This window comes from Carcharhinus amblyrhynchos, chromosome 14 (assembly GCF_965287045.1).
Source record: "Carcharhinus amblyrhynchos chromosome 14, sCarAmb.v2.hapA, whole genome shotgun sequence".
Taxonomy (NCBI): Eukaryota; Metazoa; Chordata; class Chondrichthyes; order Carcharhiniformes; family Carcharhinidae; genus Carcharhinus; species Carcharhinus amblyrhynchos.
This window is the reverse complement of record NC_137337.1, coordinates 60763457-60779137: the sequence shown is the minus strand read 5'-3', so window position 1 is coordinate 60779137 and position 15681 is coordinate 60763457. Positions and strand designations below refer to the sequence as shown.

The window sequence follows — 15681 nt, the reverse complement described above, 5'->3', positions numbered from 1 at the left end:
GTGCGCCAAGAGACACCAAAGGACCCCGGGGAGGGCAGGTTAATGAGTCTTAAATGTGCCTGAACAGCTATTTTCACATTTATTAGATATACACTAGAAATAAAACCCTCGCGATAAACCTGTCCAGCTTCATCTGATAAGCAGTAAATGTGTACAGCCAGCTGTCAGACAGAAATACTCAAACCAAGGGGAGGCTTGAGTTATTCAAAATTGGGGCCTGTTCATGCTAAAATTAGTTTATAGTTGATTATCTTAACTCCCATCTGCCCATGTTTGCTTCTAATTCCTTATTTGTGTTATTTTGTTGAAAGTTTCAACTCATCCTCAGGTTGTGGATAGGAAATAGATCCAAATTTCCATTATTCTTTGTCAGAAAAAGTACTTTCATTTCTCTGTCCTAACTAGCCTAGCTCTAATTTCAAGTTTCCTGTTAAACCTCCACCACCAGAGGAAATAGATTCTGGCTATTCATCGTATCAAATCTTTTAATCATCTTAAACACCACAATTATCACCTTAATCATTTATATTGGAAGGAATACAAGCTGCTGAAATCTGAACCTATATAACCTGATTTCAATTTAAACCTCTGGTTGCTATACTCAGTTCCGAGGCATACGCTTTGTGAGGTCAGGTGTTCAAGCTGACTGCAATGCTCCAGCTTGGGTTTAACCAGAACTCTGTACAGTAGTAAAATAACTTATACCCCTTAAGATAAAGATCAATTTTTTTTATGCCAGTCCAATAGATTTTGGTGATTTTAGAACTTAAGGCCCTAAATCTGGCTGATTATCCAAAGTTCCTAGCTTCTTGCCATTTGGAAAATACTGTCACAAGAACAGGAGCACAGGTAGGCCATTCAGCTCTTCATACTGCTCCACCATTCACAGCTAATTGATTGTGACCTCAACTCTATTTTTCGTGCCTAACCTCATAAACCTTAATTTACTTGTGAATCAAAAATCTACCTAAATTAGCATTGAATATACTCAATGACCCAGTCTCCGCTGTATCTCTGGGAAAAGAAGACTAACAACCTTCTGAGAGACAAAAGTTATCTCATCTCAGCCTTAAAGGGGAGACTCCTAATTTCTAAGCTTTGTCCCTGATTCTAGATTCACTTCTCAGCAAGCACTGTGTCAAGTACTCTCAAGATTTCAATAAATTCACCTTATTCTTCTAAATTACAATGGGTATCGGCCCAACCCGTTCAACAATTCCTCTTAAGGTGACCCCCTTCATCCCAGGAATCAGTCAAGCAAAACTCCCCTGAACAGGTTCTATTGCAGTTGTATCTTTTTTTCAGAAGACCAAAACTATACACCTGACTCTAGATAGGATCTTCCAAAGGCCTTATACAGCTAGAATATTTTGAGACTTTTATATTTGATTCCCCTAGCAATAAATGCAAATATTCAATTTGCCTTCCTAATCGCATGCTGTACTTGCATAATATTTGTGATTCATGTACTGGGCTGTTCTGATCCCTTTGTACCATAGAGCTTTACAGTCTCACTCTATTTAAATAATATACTGCATTTTTATTCTTCCTTTCCGGAGTGGACAAGTTCACTTTTCCCCCCATTATGTTCCATCTACCAAATTTTTTGCCCGTTCGTTTAACTTATCTAAATCCTTTTGTAGATATTTTTTGCCCACTCGTTTAACTTATCTAAATCCTTCTGGCTGCTTGACAATTTATTTTCCTATCTTTGTGCTATTAGCTACCACAAATTTTGTCCCTTCATCTAAGTCTGTGATATAGATTTTAAAAATTGAAGCCCCAGCACTGATCCCCGTGGCACTGGATTAGTTAGTTTGTCAGCCTGAAAATGACCCATTTATCCCTACTCTCTTCTTCCTGTTAGGTAACCAATCTTCTATCTATGCTAATATGCCCTTCACCATGAGCTCTTATTTTGTTTAGTAACCTTTGATATGGCACATTATCAAATGCCTTTTGGAAATCCAAGTATGCCACATCCACAGGTTTCCCTTTATCAACTTTGGTTATTACTAGCTCAAAGAACTGTAATAAATTAATAAAACATAATTTTCTTCTCACAAAACCAAGTTGGCCTTGCCTGATAGTCGTATGATGTTTTAAATATCCTCCTATTACCTCCTTAATAATGGATTCCAGCATTTTCACAATTTTGGGCTAACTGTCGCATTTTCTGTCTCTTGCTCTTGAATAGAAATATTACATTTGCAGTATTTCAATCCACAGGGACGTTTCTGGAATCTAGGGAATTTTGGAAGATCACAACCAATGCATCTATTATCAGTGCTTTATTAAGACTCTAGAATGCAGACCATCAGGTCTAGTGGTCTTGTCAACCTTCAGTTTTGGTTTTCGCAGTACCTTTTCCCTGGTGATTACGATTGTTTTAAGCTCCTCCTTCCCTGTAACCTCTTGATTTTCAGGTACTCTTGGGATATTGTGTTGTGTTTTCTGTGGTGAAGTTAGAAGCTAAGTACACGTGCAATGCTTCTGCCATTTCCTTGTTTCCTATTATTTATTTCCTGGTCTCATCCTGTAGGGAACCATAACTGATATAAGTCAACACTCTTACTATCTGTTTGATATTTCTAGCTAGCTTTCTCACAAGTTCTAATTTCACCGCTTATTTTTCAGTCATCCTTTGCTGTTTTATAAAATCTGTCTAAACTTCTGACCTACAGTGAACGCTTGAAGCATTGAATGCTTTATCTTTCTTTTTAATACTATCTTTAGTTTGCTAAGGGACCATGAATGGTGCATCCTTCTCACAGTGTCTTTCTCAAAGGAATAAATGTTTGTTGAGTGTTATGAAATATCTCCTTAAATGTCTGCCACTGCTTCCCCACTGTCCTACTTTCCCCAATATAAGAGAGAAGCTGGAGAAATATGCAATCTGGGAGGGGGAGGGAGGTGGAAGGAGGTAATCTCCTCTCCAATATTAATTCCAGAGAGACTGAAGGTCAAATTTAGAAAGCAGGTGAAGAAACATTAGAGAGACTAGGGATCAGGATGAGAAGGCATAAACCAATCCTCATTTTAAAGTCATCCATCCTGTCCTTGATTTTTCTACATTTGATTTTAAATTATTTACAGTTCAAGCAGGTTAGAATTAGATAGCTCAGTGGAGTTCCTATGTTACAGGACAAGGAGGGAGGCTTGAAATTAAAGTCTTACATCACTCATCACTAGCATTTAGACCATCTAAACCAGACTTGTCCAAAGGACTGCTAATGGGCGTTGAAGTCCCCCTATTGTGGCCCCTGGAGCTGGTTTGGAAAATGCCAGTCCAATAGGTAAGTTGCTGTGAAAGATTTCAAAATGGAAAGCTTCTCCAATCACAGGTTGATTTTCCTGTGTACGCTGATACTGAACCTATCAGCAGTAACTGTGGGAGAGAAACCATCTGATTGGAGGAGCACGTCCCAATAGTACAGTCACCACCACCCCCCCTCCCCATACAGGTGTCAGTGACCAATTTCACCCACCCACACTAGTCTTTGATTCAATGTATTCAACTCTCTGATCTTTCTTACCCTTTGCCAATTTGCTCACAGATCAAGTAGTAATCCAGATATTTTTACCTTTGTGGTTCTACTTTTTACATTAAACTGCTCATACTTCCTTAGGAGAATATTTTTCCCAGTCCAACTTATGTCATTGGTACCCACATGGAACATGGCAACTGGATCCTTCCCCTCACATTCTCCAAGTCTCATCCAGCCTCAGGTGATTGATGTCTTTAATGCTGACTTAGGGCAGACAACACATCCTTTAGGGCTCATAATCTTGGCTGCAGAGAACTATATTTTATTTTCCTAACTATACTGATCACTGGTGGGCGTAGTTTATTGGCTCCCTAACAGTAGCTACACAGTAAGATAGAGTATACACCAAGAAAGAATTGGAGCTTGTGCAAAAGTTACTGCAATAATTGTGGGTGATTTTACTCTTTCATTGGTTGAACAAATCAAGTTGGCAACAGCAGCCCGAAGTATGAGTTCATTGAGTATATTTGGGATAGTTTCTTAGAGAAATACATTCTGGAACCTGGAAATATGCAGTGAGACAGGATTAATTAAGGTCCTTATAGTAAAAGATTGTCTGGACAAGAATGATCAAGAATTTCACATTTAGTTTTGAGTGAGAAATGTGGGTCTATGATTTATGTCTCAAAATTAGATAAAGGCAATGACAAGAGTACAAAGACAAAGCTGGCTAAAGTGGACTGGGAAAACTGATTAAAAAGTAATATGTTGGATGTGCAGTGGCAGACATTTAGGAAGGTATTTCATGATTCTCAACAAAGATATATTTCATTGAGGAAAACTCTACTGGAAGGATGCACCGTTTATGGCTGAGGACTGTACAAATTCAAAGAAAAATTGTCCAATGCTGTGAAGGTTTGTGGTAGTCCGGAAGATTGGGAAATTAGAAACAAGAATGACTAGAAAATAAAGAGGGAGAAATTGATATGAGAGAAAACTAGCAAGAAATATAAAAAGATAATAAAAACCTCTACAAGAGTAACTGAAGTGAGCACTGGTCCCTTAGAGGGCGAGACTGGGGAATTAATAATTGGAAACAAGGAAATGGCAAAGACTCTGAACAAATATTATGTATCAGTTTTCACAGAAGACACAAAAAGCATCCCAAGAAAAGATGAAAATCAAGTTGCAAAGGGAAGTAACTCAAAACAATTACTATCACTAGGGATTATTTAATTGGAATAGTGATGGGATTAGACTGACAAGTCATCTGGCCTACATCCTAAGGTTTTAAAAATATACATGTGTAGGGATAGTGGAGGTGTATTGATTGTAATCATCAAAAATTCTCTGGATTCTGGAAAAGTTCCATTAGATTGGAAAACTGCAAATGTATTATTTGTTTAAGGAAAGAGGGTAATAGGATGCAGGAAACCATAGGAAACCAGTTAGCCTAAAATCTGTCATGCCAGAATCCATTATTAAATAGGTAATAGCAGGATATTTAGAAAATCATCTTGTGAAAGGGAAATAGCATTTGACACATTTATTATTTATTTGAGGATGTAACACAATGGCTAACAGGGAACCAGTAGATGTAGGTGTATTTGGATTTCCAAAAGGCATTCAATGAGGTGCCATATTAAAGGTTGCTACACAAGATAAGAGCATATGGTTTCGGGGGTGATAATATTAGCATGGGTAGAAGACAAGAGTGAGAATTAGTGAGTCATTTGCAGGTAGGCAAACTATTAGCTAGTGGTGTGTCACAGGATGTTGGACCCTCAACTATTTAAGCTTTATATTAGTTACTTGGATTAAAGGACAGAATGTATTGTCGCAAATTTACTGATAATAGATAGATAGGAAAGCAAATTGTAAAGAGGATAAGGGATCTTGCAAAGGGATGTAGATAGGTTAAGTCAGTGGGCAAAAAAATTGACAGATGAAGTATTATGTGGTAAAATATGAGGTTATCCACTTTGGCAGGAAAGACAGAAAATCAAAGTATTATTTAAATAGTCAGAGACTGTAGAAAGTTATGGAACAGAGGAATAGTAATAGAGGGATGTGTGTTCCCCTGCACATGAATCATTAAAGAAACCATATACAGATCCACTAAGTAATTAAGGCAAATTGAAAGTTGGCCTTTACCATAAGGGGGATGGTGAATAAAAACAAATACGTCTTCCTATAATTGTGTAGGGTATTAGTGAGACTACACCTAAAGTATTGTATAGTTTTGGCCACTGAATTTTGGGAGAGACATACTTGCATTGAGACAGTCCAGAGACGATTCACTAAGCTGATTCCTGAGATGAAGGGTTTGTGTTTTTTTCATTCATTCATGGGAAGTGGACAGCGCTGGCTTGGCCAACATTTAGTGACCATCACTGAGGACATTTTAAGAGTCAACAACATTGCTGTGAATCTGGAGTGACCTGTAGGCCAGACTAGGCAGATTTCCTTTCCTAAAGGACATCAGTGAATCAGATGGGTTTTTATGACAATCGACAATGCTTTCATGGTCATCATTAAACTTTTAATTCCAGATTTTTATTGAATTCAAATTCCACCATCTGCCATGGTGGGATTTGAACCTAGGTCCTCAGAGCATTACCGTGGGTTTCTGGATTACTGGTCCAGCAACAATGCCACCACCATGCCTGAGAATAGGTTGAGCATACCTTCACTGGAGTTTAGAAGAACGAGGTATGATCTTATTGAAATATGTAAGATTCTGAGGGGGCATAACAGGGTGCATCGTCAGGGGTGGCTTCCCTTCATGACGGAAAACTAGAACTGGACTGGGCTGGGGGGAGGCACAATTTCAAAATAAGGAGTCTCCCATCTAAGACAGATGAGGAGAAATTTCTTCTCAGGGTGCTGGTGTTTGTAATTCCCTTCCTCCAGCAAGCAACGGAGGTTGGGTCTTCGAATATATTCAACACCGACTTGGACAGAATTTTGATTTGACAAGCGAGTCCAGGGATCTTTCGAACAAGTAGGAAAGTGGAGCTAAAGCCACATCAGATCAACCATGATTGTATTGAATGGCAGAGTAGGCTTCAAGTGTTGAAAGGCCTACACCAACACTATTTCTTATGTTCCTTATCAGAAGTAGAATTGAGTGAAGGTGTACAGGCCATCTTGGAGTGCTTTATACTGATACTAGGTGTCTGTAATGCAGAAATCAGTGCACAAAATTAATCTGACACAGCTTGATCAGCATAAACACTTAAAAAATGCTTCTCAGGAATGTGCTGCCCCTGCTGTCAGCTGAGAGGAACAAGCATATAATTTTGTACAAAGAAACCGACAAAAACACACATAATAAACACTGGTGCACCCTTGGCACACGGGTCTTTTATTGCTGTTAGTTCTGTACAGAGGTGAAGTTAGAGCAATCAAACTGCTCCAGGGATCGTTCTACAGCAGTGAATGATTCATGCAATTCTCATCCCTTCTCTCTGAAATGCATAGTTTAATGCAAGCTGCCTCATGCATCTAGAAAACATTTAGCACTGTAATTCCATAAAAAAATTCAAATAACAAATTTAGACAGAATATTATAACCCCAGCACATTGCTGGCTTTTTGAACTGAGATATGAGGCATTGTGCTGCAACTAGAGGGCATGACACATGCCAACTGGAATCAATCAGTACAGATGGTTAGCACTAGGAGGGGAGAGAGTGACAGATTACAGCTACCTAGCCCTACTCTGTGGCTGAAGTCCCATTCAGGCAAATATATCAATGAACAGATTGCCCATTAATGAGGTTTCCTATTTAGATTTTAGAATTGATCAACTTAGTGTAAACCAGTGTACACCTGAAAGTACACCAGTCAACAACTCTAGCCAATGCCCATATGGGATTCTAAAGGGAGGGATGCTATTGCTGGGGATTAGGACACTTTTAGCTGCTCTGCTCTAGTGTTCCTTTGAACAATCCCAGGGCAGATGCAGCAGAGGTTAAAAATAAATCTCCCTCTACACTTCTCCAAATGACTCCTAGGCAGATCCCAATGTCATTAAGGTTAGGATGTGAGAGAAGTGCTGGTCTATTGAACAGGGAAAGATCTACTCCCTACCAACAATGCAGAGTAAGAGGGTTACACAGAGAGTAGCCGTGTGCTCAAATACCAAAAGCCAAACCTGCAGGAGCTGAGTAAGCTATGTAACCCTACCCTTCCATACACTTCTGCTGTGAATCTTTATTAACTCACTCCATCAAAAGCTACTAGGCCAGGTGGAAAGGATAGAAATACACCACTACTTATATCTCAAGGTGTTGGTCTGCTACCAATAGTTGATAAATGGGGCAAAGGAGAGACTGAGCCCCACTATATTGAGAATATATTCTTCACTCTGAGGAAATCAGACAAAACAAACTCCATAAGAGATACCCGACTTTTGCTCACTGCTGTTTTCAATCTTGTCATGGGGCCTATGTGGGCTAGCTCCTATCTGTGGAATGCTCCTTCCTCTTGGAAATACATCTGCATTGTGTTCAACAACTCTGAATGAGGCCTGATCATGGTTTCCCCTTCAGATGCCAATAGCCTGACTCCAAATAAAATGGAAATAAAAAAAACAAAACACATCTACAATCTGTGAGCCACAGCAAACCTGTAGCAGAATAAAAACCATCTACAAATTCACTATGGAATCACCAGTTTTCCCTCTCCTGTTTGTCTCCTTACAGTGACCATTCTCCCAGCTATACAGCACATTGCCTCATTCTCTCCATCTCCTTACAGCAAAATCAGCTTTGCCGGCTGACAATAATGAACAGGATGATACATCTGCTGTATATTTTAATTCCTATTGCTCAGTGTCTGTTAATGCATAATTAAACATTGGACTGATTTCATTACAGACCTAGCTACTGTATATAATACATTTTTGAACATGCATAATTAAAAACTCAGCCTCCTTTGCCCTGGATTCTTGTGGTCAGTCTGAAGTTCTGCTGACACTTCCCAGTTGAATTCCTGCTGCTTGCATCCAAATTTACACAGCAACGAGACCCGAACCTGATGTGTTGATGGATAGCAGACCCTCGGTAGCTCAAATAGACACCTGGCTCACTAAAAAGGAGCACCCGCAGTCCACAGAAAGTATGCTGTGCTCAGATTTGAAATTCCTGTGATGGATGTTGCTTTGGGTATTGTCCTGTTAGCACTTCCTCCTCCTGCCCACTTCCCGATGTGCATGGGTCCTGCAGTGTTGCTTCCGGCTTCCTCGAGTAGCTCAGATGGTGGCTGCCAGGAACTGTCCAAGTATTACACACTCAATGTCACAAGTATTTGCTGGCTAGTCTAACCCCAGCCAGGAACAGAGCAATCCCAGTGCCCCTAGTTTGAAGGTTTCTAACACTATAAGTTAGCCAGTTCTAGAATAACTAGGTTGAGGTCTGTTTGGTCATTTTTCAACCACTTCTCTCCAAGCTCCTCCTCTCCTATATTGGTACAGCATCACTAACACATGTACAACAGTTATTGCTACTAATGGCACATACTCTAAAATCATATGGCTTTATTTGCATTTTAATGTGACTACAATTTGTGCTAAGAGTTTCATTTGCAGATGAAACCCAGGAGGTATTTAATAATCTTACCCAAAGCTGAATTATTTTGCAAAGCGCTATCTACTTAAAAAAAAATGACGACAGTTATACTACAATCTGATCTCTGTGAAGTTAGTCTCAGCCAGCATGAGCAATGTTGCAAGACAGATTTTGAGTATCAGCAAAAAACAAAAGTCTCCCACGATGTTAGTAAACCCCACTGTTCTTGCTGCAAAGTGTCACAGAGCTGCAGGATAAGTAAATCATGCCTGTGACAGTCAGTTGACTGTGTATTAAAATCTATAGTTGGTGGCTCTTTCTCTGTTATTACAGAATTAGAGTGAATCTCAGCAGTGACAGGCTAGCTCCAGCCACTGCATTCAGGATGGCATTAAGTACAAAGGGTTGATCTGCTGCCTCAGTAGGGCCGCATTCACAGGCCAAGATCACCATTGGGGCAGAGGTTTCAGCTTCAACCAACACCAAACTTGTGTTATGCAAGTTGGGCACAGGTTTACACTGAAGCAAAGATCCTCCACTATCCCGGGGAGTCTCACCAAGTCCAGAGTCAGGATGTGTTTACGCTGTAACTGCAATCTCAGTGAAGACAGAATCCATTCCACATTGACATTGCAGCTACAGCATAAATACAATTACTACTGGGTGCTATTATGTAAACTCTACAGACAGGTAGGTCTCACTGTCTTACACACAAGCAATAGACACAATCTGCGCAACAGAGAATGATGTGGAGCTGAAGCTCCCTGCAACCACCGCCCGATGTTCTATAAAGATGGTCCACTAACTCAAAGGCCATCGATAATAGTTTTCAAAAGCTGCTGGTAATTGTTCAGATGACCTTTACGATCTATTTAGTTCATGGAACACAAGGTTGTATGCTTGTCTGCTCCAGATGCTGGGGCAGACTACATCAGTAAAGACTCACTGCCCTCCCTCAAATCTCAGCTAGTGGCTGGCAATCTCAAGCATCGGGATTCACTGTGATCACTAAACTCAACAGAAGAGACAAGAGACTGAAAGTACAATTATGAGACTCTGGTTTCTATCCTGACATTCCTCAAGCCAGTTTGCTGGAGAAACCTGAACCCTGGTTAGTTCATTCAGCTACGCCCTGTTAAAAAAATATTTTCGGTTAAACCGCTCATGGCAAGCTCCGCTAACCTCATGCACTGCCTCTAAGGTTTGGCACTACAGCTGCTACTGAAGCACTAAAGTGGCGTGGAACTATACATCTCCAAATGGAAGACATTGGTGATTTTGTTGTTCTGTTTTTCTTTTAAAAACTTGTCGTGACACTTACTTTTCACGTTATAGTATTGCACAGCCCGAACTTTTATCTAAATGAAAAATTTAAACAAAAATGCAAGTTTGAACTAAAAATTAGGGAAAGATAGCACTCTATTCTACTAACAATGCGCTATGTACATACAGCTTAAAACCCAAGTCCAGCCCCAATGCTTCTGCTATTGCCAGTCAAACACGGCTTGGAAGCCACACATATCAGTCTCAGCAAAGCTCATTAGGGGCTGACATTGGTGAGAATGACACTGGCTGAAGAGGCCACTGATTGTATTCTGATGCCTGTTGCTCTGCCCTCACATGTAGGAAACTTTTCACGCGGGCTAAAAACTTTGGGGCAATTACCTCGTAATACTTAAAGAAAAAAGTTAGTCTCCGTGGGATTGTTGCTGCTGTGGATCAGGGATTTGCATTACGTAACTGGTCCGACAGGCCAATCATGATGATGATATCCAATGGGACCACCATGACCCAGGAGACAACAAGATGGTGCACACTGCCCTCAGCAGGAATGCTGCACTGCTCAATCTGGCAGCAGAAGCTGCAGCCTACAGCTCTCATTGTGTTACATTAAATATGTATTTTGCTACTGTTGCTTTGATCTTGGATGCAAGAAATCCAATAGCACAACTCCATGGAGAGGCATCAAATTCTCTCATGGATTCAGAAAATCTTCACTGCCACAAGCTCATTTTGGTCAGATTAGGAGGAAATGAAAAAAAACCCACTTCCCTCTGTTCCACACACCCAGACCTGTTACAGGCCCCTTTTACAGCTATCATAAAGAGCGCGCCCACTGTTTCCCTATTGTAACATCCTGCCTAGCACTTTGTTCCCAATGTTAACCGATCTTAACGCTCACGCCTTTATATTCAGCCTGTCATGGCTCAGGTGATTTGCAACGTCTAAACGGCCAACCCATGGTCCAATGTTTCAGTGCACAATCTCCACAGTAAATTCATAATCTGTAGAAAATGCTGCAAACATGCAGCAACTCAGTCACATCTGAAAGGGAACAAAATGATTCGTTTTTTGGGCAAGAGGCTCAGGGCAGCCCTGACAGTAACTGACTTTACTCTTGTTTTGCACTGCTTGAGGGTGCAGGAGTGTTTTTCAGTTTCTCAGAGAGGGTGGCAGGCAGTTAAGAGAGTGGAGGGTGGATAAGTACCAACAGCAAGCTCAATGCCAAGTCTGTTATGGTGCTGCACAGGTTCATTCCCCTCCTGGCACATTCTTGAATAGCCGGTGGTTCTGATTCCAGAGCAGCAATCTGATCTAACTACGTCAGCTGTTAGATCAGAAAGAAAGCTGAGTCGTTATAGCAAAGTCACCAAGGGGTGAGCAAGCACTAGCAACTAAATACAAGGGAAGTTCAACTTCAGATGCAATGGTGTCTAATTATGAGGTGAAAACAGAAGGCCATTAAATGCGCATTCAAAATCAGAGACGTAGAGCAGCAATAACTGGGTGGGTAAGCTGCTTGGCACAGCCTTTTGTGATGAGAAGCTCACACTGTTTGTCACACACCAGGATAGGGACAAACAGTCATTTCTTCAAGAGAATTCACAGAGATCAAATAGCCATGAAGCTAAACATATTCCTTCCCAACACAGGCACCTTGATCAATATGTCCAACCACAGGAGGCCCGACATGACTGCCATCCTTGGCACCCAGATTCAGATTCAGATTCAGATTTGAACATGTGCAACAGCCTGACTCTTCTTAAACTGAATACTGACACTAAGTGTGGGCGCTTCCTGCTTTTGGGTAAGTCAGCACTATAGGTTAGACACCAGATCTCTCAGGAGTCACAGTTCTGTGAACTTCAAGCAGCAATGTTGTGTTTGAACAATAACTTGGCATGGTAGGGGAATGATGGTTGGTGGGGACAGGGAGATGGAAACTGAAGGTCTTGGAGGTGGAGCTCGGAGGTCTGTGATCAGCATCACATTGCCATTCCTCATCGAGATGGTGTGAAACAACAAAACTATAACCCACAGCAACCAGGCATTAATCCAGCTCATTTCAGATCTTGCTGCTTGTGATAAGGAAATGTTATTGCTGTGACAGCTTTCCAGCAGAGTTCCATTCCGCAGAGATGGTTCTGCAACCCAGGTATCAAACGGCTCTTGACAGCGGCAGGAAGGAACAAACCTAGAGTTACAAAAAGAGAGCAGTGAAACTCAGTTTGGGGTCGGGGAGAGGTAGTGGAGGAGTGGGGGAGTCGGGGGGAGAAAGAGGGGAGGTGGCTGGGGGCAAGGGGCTGTGGGGGAAGAAGGCAAGGGGGAGACGGGGGAGGTTGGAGGGGGGTGGTGTCGGAAGGGGGTGGGGGAGTGTGGTCGGTGGGGTGTGATTAGAGGGGGGGTGTGGTCAGAGGGGCAGGAAAGGGGCAGTGGGGGTTGGAGGGGGCACAACTGGCAAAGAATTTGGACATGAACTCTCATTGAGGTGTTACTAATTTGATATTTGTTTAACTACTCTAACAACTTTCTTCTGAAACATATTTCGTGATTTTTGTTTTTTTAAGTGATTACAGACAGTAAAATTGGAATCTCAAATAACTTGTGCTTTTTTACTGCTGAAGGCTTTAGGCTGATATTTGGTATTTTAAATTTGGTAGGGAGGTAAAAATGTAGGATATTGGGGGTGTTGGGGGAAGAGGAGGGGGAGTGTGTTGGGGGAAGAGGAGGGGGAGTGTGTTCGGGGGGGAGGGGGAGTGTGTTGGGGGGGTGTGTTGGGGGAGTGTGTTGGGGGAGTGTGTTGGGGGAGTGTGTTGGGGGAGTGTGTTGGGGGAGTGTGTTGGGGGAGTGTGTTGGGGGAGTGTGTTGGGGGAGTGTGTTGGGGGAGTGTGTTGGGGGAGTGTGTTGGGGGAGTGTGTTGGGGGAGTGTGTTGGGGGAGTGTGTTGGGGGAGTGTGTTGGGGGAGTGTGTTGGGGGAGTGTGTTGGGGGAGTGTGTTGGGGGAGTGTGTTGGGGGAGTGTGTTGGGGGAGTGTGTTGGGGGAGTGTGTTGGGGGAGTGTGTTGGGGGAGTGTGTTGGGGGGAGGGGGAGTGTGTTGGGGGGAGGGGGAGTGTGTTGGGGGGAGGGGGAGTGTGTTGGGGGGAGGGGGAGTGTGTTGGGGGGAGGGGGAGTGTGTTGGGGGAGGGGGAGTGTGTTGGGGGGAGGGGGAGTGTGTTGGGGGGAGTGTGTTGGGGGGAGGGGGAGGGGGAGTGTGTTGGGGGGAGGGGGAGTGTGTTGGGGGGAGGGGGAGGAGGTTGGGGGGAGGGGGAGGAGGTTAGGGGGAGGGGGAGGAGGTTAGGGGGAGGGGGAGGAGGTTGGGGGGAGGGGGAGGGGGAGGAGGTTGGGGGGAGGGGGAGGGGGAGGAGGTTGGGGGGAGGGGGAGGAGGTTGGGGGGAGGGGGAGGGGGAGGAGGTTGGGGGGAGGGGGAGGAGGTTGGGGGGAGGGGGAGGGGGAGGAGGTTGGGGGGAGGGGGAGGGGGAGGAGGTTGGGGGGAGGGGAGGGGGAGGAGGTTGGGGAGGAGGTTGGGGGGAGGGGGAGGAGGTTGGGGAGGAGGTTGGGGGGAGGGGGAGGAGGTTGTTGGGGGAGGGGGAGGGGGAGGAGGTTGTTGGGACGGGGGAGGGGGAGGAGGTTGTTGGGGCGGGGGGAGGGGGAGGAGGTTGTTGGGGCGGGGGGCGGGGGAGGAGGTTGTTGTTGTTGGGTTGGGGGAGGGATTGGGGAGGGGGTTGGGGAGGGGGTTGGGGGAGGGATTGGGGAGGAGGTAGGGGTGTTGGGGAGGGGATTGTTGGGGCTGGGGAGGGGATTGGGTTGGGGGAGGGGAGGGGATTGGGTTGGGGGAGGGGAGGGGAGGGGATTGGGTTGGGGGAGGGGAGGGGAGGGGAGGGGATTGGGTTGGGGGAGGGGAGGGGAGGGGAGGGGATTGGGTTGGGTTGGGGAGGGGAGGGGATTGGGTTGGGGGAGGGGAGGGGATTGGGTTGGGGGAGGGGAGGGGATTGGGTTGGGGGAGGGGAGGGAAAGGTGGTTGGGGGAGGGGAGGGGAGGGGAGGGGATTGGGGAGGGGGAGGGGAGGGGAGGGGATTGGGGGGAGGGGACTGTCGGGGGAGGGGATTGGGGAGGGGAGGGGAGGGGGTTGTTGGGGGAGGGGATTGGGGAGGGGAGGGGGTTGTTGGGGGTCGCTCCCAGAATTTAGTCAGGTGACTCCTGTAGTCCCACAATGCCCCGCGGCTGTAAAGTTCTTACTGTTTGTCTCGGGCGGCCATTCCATGGTCACCTCTCGCGCGGACTCTGCTCTCGCCACCGCTTCCTGCTCAAACTCTGCTTCACTTCTACCACTAGCCTTCTCCTTCTCTGGTAATCCCTTCCGCCATCGCCACCGCCGCCGCCATCTTCACCTCCGCTCAACCCGCCCGCCCCAAGCGGGGGCGCGCCCCCCACCGGCCGGCGCGCTCCCAGACCTCCCGTTCCAATTGGTCAGTGACTCTATCAATCAATACCCATCACCGGAAGCAGCTCCCGTGTGTCACCGCGTCATTCAAAGGACCCACCTTTCACCACTCGCTGATTGGGCAGTACCAACATCAATCACTTATCACCCGCCAATCAGCGCTGTGATCCCGCCCCGGGATTGCTCCACAACCTCCTCGCTATTGGTTAGCAGTTTGCACTTCGGAGGAGTCAATTTTGCTGCCAATCACATTGCGGTCTTTATCTTGAGGCCTCGAAGGTGATGATTGGCCTCAGAATATGTTCATGTAGTCCCTTAATCCACCTTCACCCCATAGCCCTGCACATTCTTCCATTTCAGATATTAATGCAATTCTCTGAATCAACCCTATCTTCGCTACCCTCTTTAGGATCTGGAATGCACTGCCTTGTCACTTAATGTGGAAATGCCGGAATTGGACTAGGGTAGGTACCGTAAGAAGTCTAAATAAACCTGTTGGACTTTACCTGGTGTGAGACTTCTTACTATACTATACCGGGTTAAAGTCCAACAAGTTTATTCAGACTTCTTACTGTTATTACAAAGTGGATGAAAACATTTTCCCTCGTGTCTCCATTGCTTCTCTTGCCACTTACCTTCGATTGGTGTCTTCTAGTTCTTGACCTTTGTGCCAATGGACCAATTTCTCTCTTCATAAGAAATAGGAGCAGGAGTAGACCATCTAGCCCCTCGAGCCTGCCCCGCCATTCAATAAGATCATGGCTGATCTGTCGTGTCTCAGCTCCACATGCCCGCCCTCTCCCCATAACCCTTAATCCCCTTGCCTATCAAAAACCTATCAACCCACGTCTTAAAAATATT

General features: G+C 44.5%; 1 long non-coding RNA gene across 1 annotated transcript; it reads right to left on the bottom strand.

Annotated features, from left to right (window-relative positions):
- Positions 1-6822: 6822 nt before the first annotated feature.
- LOC145352721 (uncharacterized) lies at positions 6823-14806 on the bottom strand. Its single transcript, XR_013888573.1, has 2 exons — positions 14616-14806; positions 6823-12535 (listed from the first exon to the last, which is right to left on the bottom strand). It is a non-coding gene; the product is annotated as an uncharacterized LOC145352721 (long non-coding RNA).
- Between the last annotated feature and the right edge of the window lie 875 nt (positions 14807-15681).